Below are 6000 nucleotides of genomic sequence, written 5' to 3'. Positions count from 1 at the left end.
TTTCTAATGTGTTTGGGTTTCTAGATTCCTATGAATATGTTGGAGTTTTTCAAAGTCCTATAGGACCTTCTCCAACTTTTCCTTTTAAGCTTTTTGGTTAATCTGTTTTTTGTCCCAGCTGTTTCTACTACCTAAGGTGACAGGAAAGTTAATCGATTCCCTCTCATTGTTTTTGACAAATGCTTCTGGGGAGAAGGCTTTTTGCACTGGTTTGGCTCTGAATCAAATCGAATGAAGACAGCCTTGCAAGTGAGATCTTCTAGGGAAGCACAGGTAGGTGAAATTATTCTCTAAGAATTAGGTTTTGAAGGCTCTCCAGTCTCACTCTGCCTCATCAGGTGGCTGCCAGGCTGCTGGTTTTCCCCATGATTGTGGGCTATTGTTTTTCAGTGCAAAAGCAGAACTGGAGCTAGACGGATTGGGGTAGAATAAGTCAAAACATCACAAAGCTTACTGTTCTTACTGAGAAATTCAGCTGTTTCCCAGCATAAATGCTTCCTGGATTGCTGCAAGCCTTTGGTTAATATCTAGAATTTGGAAAAAGTTGACTCTGACAAAATTGCCAGTTTTCTCACTGCTTTTGTGGAGAAAAGAATTTTCAGAGGTCCTTATGCTTCCATTTGGCTGATGTCACTTTAAGACTATAATTAAAAGTCAGGCCCTCCCACTCCTTGACTAGTCAGTTCTCTTTCTACAATATCTGTGGTCACCAAACTTTACATACATCAGAATCGTCTGGAAGACTCGCTAAGCTACAGATTGCTGGACTCCACAGTTAGAGTTTCCAATTCAGGTCTGAGGATGGACCTACCTGAGAATTTGTATTTTTAAAAGTTCCCAGGTAATGCTGATGCTGTTGGTCTGTATCACTCTTTAAGGACCACTGTTTTACATCATATCTTAACTCATTGCTTTGGGGAATGCTTCTCATCTCTGGAGTCAATAAGAATTATATGTACAAGGCAATAATACATAGTATTATCATCTCTATTTACACATAATATACATCAGCTAATATGTATTTAGTACTTACAACATGGTAGGTATGATATGCTTTACCTTTATTAGGCTATTTAATGTATTCAGTGACTCATGAGTAAATATTATTACTTTTCCCATATTTAAATTGGAAATAAGAGGCCAGAGAGGTAAATAGATTGTCCAGAGGCACACAGCTATAAATGCAGGAGCTATTATGAGAATACGGTCTGTTTGATTATAGAATACATGATTTAAGCCTCCACAGCAGTGTTTCCCAAAAAGTAACACAGATCACTTCTGATGCCTTGGATGACTTTACTTGGGGCATGCATGCAGGATTAAAAATAATGACTCATAGTGAGAAAGTGATTCCTATTTTAGCTCTATTTTTCTATTCTTTGATTACATCATGATAAAAATGCCATTTGTGTGCTTGATCTTTAATATGTGTCTAATGCTGGGTAACATACCCTTTTAACAGGAAGTGGGGTTTAGGCTCAGAGACTTTAGTAGGCAATAGTTTCTAGCCATCATTTAAAAAAATTGTTTTGTTCACTTTTCTTACTGTTACTTTCAAACTAGAATCGATGATGGAGGTTTTCTTCCATTCATAGTACTTTTATAAACTTTCCCTCTAAAGAAATTGAAAAAAAAATACATTTAAAGAAAATAATAAATAATACTGTGAGTAGTATACACAAGTATGAAAAAGATTGAAGTTGAGAAACCTGCCCCAACAAACATGTTGGTATATCCAATTGGATCAGTATGCAACATCCTAAGGGAGATTAAAGAAATGTGATTAAAGTATGAATTATCTTTCAAAGTGGGAAAACTTGGATGGAAAAAGAGCCACAGCTTCTAGAGCAACGTGTGTAAAGGAGAGAAATATCAAGTGGGAAATGGTTTCTTGGTAAGAAATGTACTACATGGGTGGGCTGAGACTTGGATTTGATTGCACAAAATGCCTATAGCAAATCTCATAACTTAAGTTCCCATAGTAAATTTTGGATAATTTGTTTTAACCAACAGGAAAAAAAAAAAAAAGTCTGAGATCACTGGCAGATTTTGCAGTTGCCAGGGACAGCACAAGAAGTGGGGCTCTTAATCCTTGGGGGAGGGGACACGATAAATATATCCTGGGCACTGGGCATATGTGTGAAAGGAGTTGAGGGGGTTGGGGAATAAGGTGGCAGGAAAGCAGGACTGTAATCAGAGAAGCGGACATGTTCAGGATGAAAAAGAAAGGACATGTGCCGGACAAAGAAACAATTTAGCATCACTGACATGATTAAGTAAACTGTTACCCGTGTTTAAATTAAGCAAGATGTCCAGGGACTACAGCTGTTGTATTTATTTTGGTTACATGTGATGGGAGCTGTTACTTCTCGCCTTGACAGCCGGTTAGCCTCTAGATGCAAACTGGAAGGTTCTAATTAGGCAAGGTCTATAGAGAGCGAAAGCAGGCGTCCGCTATACTCCGCTTCCAACAGAATGAGAAATGAGGATGCAAGGGTGTGATTGTAGGGTGGGAGGGGAAAACCCACTAGATAGTAAGCCGAGTCAGGATGGGCCAATGTGTCCTTCTTCCATCTATTTTTTCTTGTCCCACTCATATCTGAACTGCAACGCTTTGAACTTTGTGTCAGGAGACCTTAACCTTGTTAGTCAGGTTTCCAGTGGAATTAGGATTGATTTTAACGCCTCCATTTTGGCTGTTGCTTCGGGTTTTCTGAAAAAGTCTAGCTGCGCCAGTTCTTCCCTTGGTTCTCCACACCCCCTTCCCTTTCCCTGAGACCCCGCCTTTTCTCCCAGCCCGAACCACAAAAGGCCTTGCAGTTCCAGCCCCATCACGGTGCCCCGCCTCCTGCCCGAACGTCGCAGTGCTGCAGGGAAAGGAGGTGCGCCCAGACCCGGACTGGGTTGAGAGTGGGGGGAGTGTGCCTTCATCCTTCCGCTCTTCGGCCAATCGGTGAAGTCCTACTGAACGAGAAGGGAGTACCAGGGAGTACATACGGTCCAAGTATTTTTCCGTTTTTCTGCCACGTCCCAACCATTGACGTGAGCCCACTCCTCGGGTTCCGATTGGACATGTGGATTTTTCCCGCAGAGGCCCTTTGAGTCTATTGGTCGGTGCTGGCCTCGGGGCGGGGCTTGAATGCCCTCCTCCTTCGCCTCTACCGCGGCGCAAGGGGCGGGACGCGCCGCCACCGCCTCTGCTTCCGCCGCCGCCGCCGCCGCCGCCGCCACCGCCGCCGCTGCCGCCTGCCGCTGCGCGTTCCGCGGGGGAGGAGTCGGAGGCGGAGAAGAAGGCGGTGGTGGCGGGTGGAGGATCGAGCGCTGTTCTCGCTCCGGAGCCGCTGCACAGTTCGGTGAGGGTTTTTTTTTTTTTTAATCTGGCTTGTTCTGATGTCAGGAATATCAGGGTCGGGGCGAGGAAATTGCTGCCTTCACCCCCTCCGTTTCTTAATTTCTCTCCTCGAGAAGGAGTGGGGCCTGTCCCTGCCCGCTGCGCCGGCCATGGTGGGTGGGGTTGATGGCTGTGAGAGGCCTTCTTCGCCTCCTGGGCCCGGTCCAACCCGGACCTGGGGCCGCGCTCGAGTCCGTGGCCACCGCGCCTGCTGGCCCCAGCGAATGGCATCGATTGATCTCGGGGTGTCCACCCGCCGCTCTTCCCTGCTGCCGCTTCTGCTGTCCTTGGTGCCTTGGCCAAGGACCCCGCTGCCTTTCTGCCGAAACTGGCGGCTGTATGAGTGTGCCCCCCACCAAAATCTCACAGCCGCCTTCTCTGTCCGTTTCCAGTCACCCCACATAGAGCTGATCCATCTTACGCCACAGGCCTGCACCCCCCCTCCCCCAGGAAGCCTTCCGTTGCGGTCGCTCTCCTGGCTGTATTTGCATTTTCTCCGATTGTCACCAAGGCTCGGGTACGCAGCACACCCTGTACAAATCACAACAATCGTTTTTCTCCCGATATTACCGCCATTCCATCAATGCTTCTGCCGGTTAGCGATGTCAGGTCTGAGCCCCCCTCTCGCAGATCCACCTTCAGTTTTGGCCTCCCTAAGATTACTGCTTGTAAATCATTTTGCGCACATTCAAAATGGTGAGTTTAAAGTCGCCCAGACCAAGTTGAAGAAAAAAGGAGGAGGTACATACTCTTTTTTGCAAGGAGGAAGAATAATCTGTTTAGGAGACTTCCCTCTCCAAGGCATTAAAAATTTTTTGCGTATGCATGGACCCTGCTTTGAGTCTGATGTTTCTGTGAAGTTTACGACTTAAAAAAAAGGCGCACTGTATTATTTTTTATCATAATCTATTTGGTCAGTTGAATTTCCTTAAAATGGCAGTCACCTCTGCTGAAGACTACAGATCATTGGAAGAGTATGTAAATAAACATGGTGATAACAGAAATAAACGTTTAAACTATTTTTTTAGTTTTTTTCTCCTAGAATTCATGTCATTTTTATATAAAATAATTTTAAGTGTTAAAAATTAATTATAGAAATGCAAACTTGATGTAAAATTTAACAATTTAGAAAAAGGACTGTCAGGTAAAAGTGAACATTTTTCATCCCCCAGCCCCACTCTACTGTCTAAAGTTAACCATTTACTGTGCATCTTTCTAAATGCATTTCTGAACACATTTACATACATGTAAAGTAGGGTTTTGGGGGGAGAAGTGGGAGGAATACCAGACACATTGGTATACACTTGCTTCTTTCACTTGTTTTTATGTGTTGGACATGTTTATTTGTTATATATAGGTCTTTCGGATACTGACCAAGGTTAAGAGGTATTTCATTAGTTTGAATGAGCTGTAATTAACCATTCCTTTATTGGAACACATTTAGTTTTTTTGCAATCACAAATAATGCTTTATTTGAAACCAACTTTTTCATGTATTGATTAGTTTTTAATTACAAACTTTAAATCTTAAAAAATTAAAAAAAAATTCAAATAGTGTGTTCCCACCCCCCTTGTAGTCCTACCTTTATCCTAAAAGTCAACTGTTAGGGAAACTTCCTCTGTATGTGATTATTTCTGGAGCATGGATTCCTGTCAATGGAATTGCTGGGTAAAAGGGTATGCATATTTTAAATTTTGATAACTATTTTTCCCTTTTTTCAAAATTACTTGACTCTTATGCATTTCTTCTCCAGATGAACTTCAGACTCAATTTATAAATTAAATGAAAAATCCTTAGGTTTTTTGAATGATGTCATATTGAAATTTTAGATTGATTTTGGGCAAACTGATCTTTATGATACTGAACCTCTCCCCTCAGAAAAGTATGCATGTATGGTATGTCTTTCCCTTTTATTCACATCTTGCTTTATATTCTTAAGTATTGAGTTTTATAGGTCCCCCGTCCCCCCCCCCCATATGTATCACATTCCTTTCTAATATTCCTAGCTATCTTATGATTTGATTTGCTCTGGTGGATGGAAACTTTCAGTAAAATTTTCTCTTTCTCTTTCTGGTTATAGGAAAACTTTTGAATTTTTTTTGTTTATCATGTATCTAATCACTTGAGTTGATGATTGTCTCAAAGTTTTCACAGATTTGTGGCTTTCTTTTCGTTTTTTTTTTTTTTTTTATAACTTAGGTGTTTTCCTCATTGTTTTGGCTGGTATACTTCCTATATAATTTTGAATAATAGTGATAGCTAAAAACATATTGTTTCTGTCTTTGAGGGGAATGCTTCTGATTTTTTAAACATCGGTTATGATGTTTGCTGAAACTTTCTGATAAAGAGAATATTAAGTTAAAATATTTTCTTCTGTTCTTGGCTTTCCAAGGTGATTTTATTGTTATTTTTAATTTCGGATGACATTTTTAAAAACCATAGTGGGTATTGAATTTTATTGATGTTTTTGACTTCTTTTTAGTGGTTATATAAGGGCATTACCAATATTCCTTGTTTTATATTTTCCCAGAAGAGTTCCATTTTAAAGAGTCACCTTTTTTGAGGATAATTTACATACAATAAAATGTGTGTATTTAAAATAGACAGTT

General features: G+C 41.3%; 1 protein-coding gene across 1 annotated transcript in view; it reads left to right on the top strand.

Annotated features, from left to right (window-relative positions):
* Window positions 1-3264: 3264 nt before the first annotated feature.
* PJA2 (praja ring finger ubiquitin ligase 2) overlaps window positions 3265-6000 on the top strand; it is a 69769-nt gene continuing 67033 nt past the window's right edge. Inside the window, exon 1 of the mRNA XM_049647693.1 lies at window positions 3265-3353. The gene's annotated coding sequence lies outside the window, so the exon portion shown is untranslated. The remainder of the gene's footprint in view (window positions 3354-6000) is intronic.

The sequence above is a fragment of the Panthera uncia genome (genome assembly GCF_023721935.1).
Source record: "Panthera uncia isolate 11264 chromosome A1 unlocalized genomic scaffold, Puncia_PCG_1.0 HiC_scaffold_17, whole genome shotgun sequence".
Lineage (NCBI taxonomy): Eukaryota > Metazoa > Chordata > Mammalia > Carnivora > Felidae > Panthera > Panthera uncia.
This window is presented reverse-complemented; position numbering and strand designations above follow the sequence as displayed.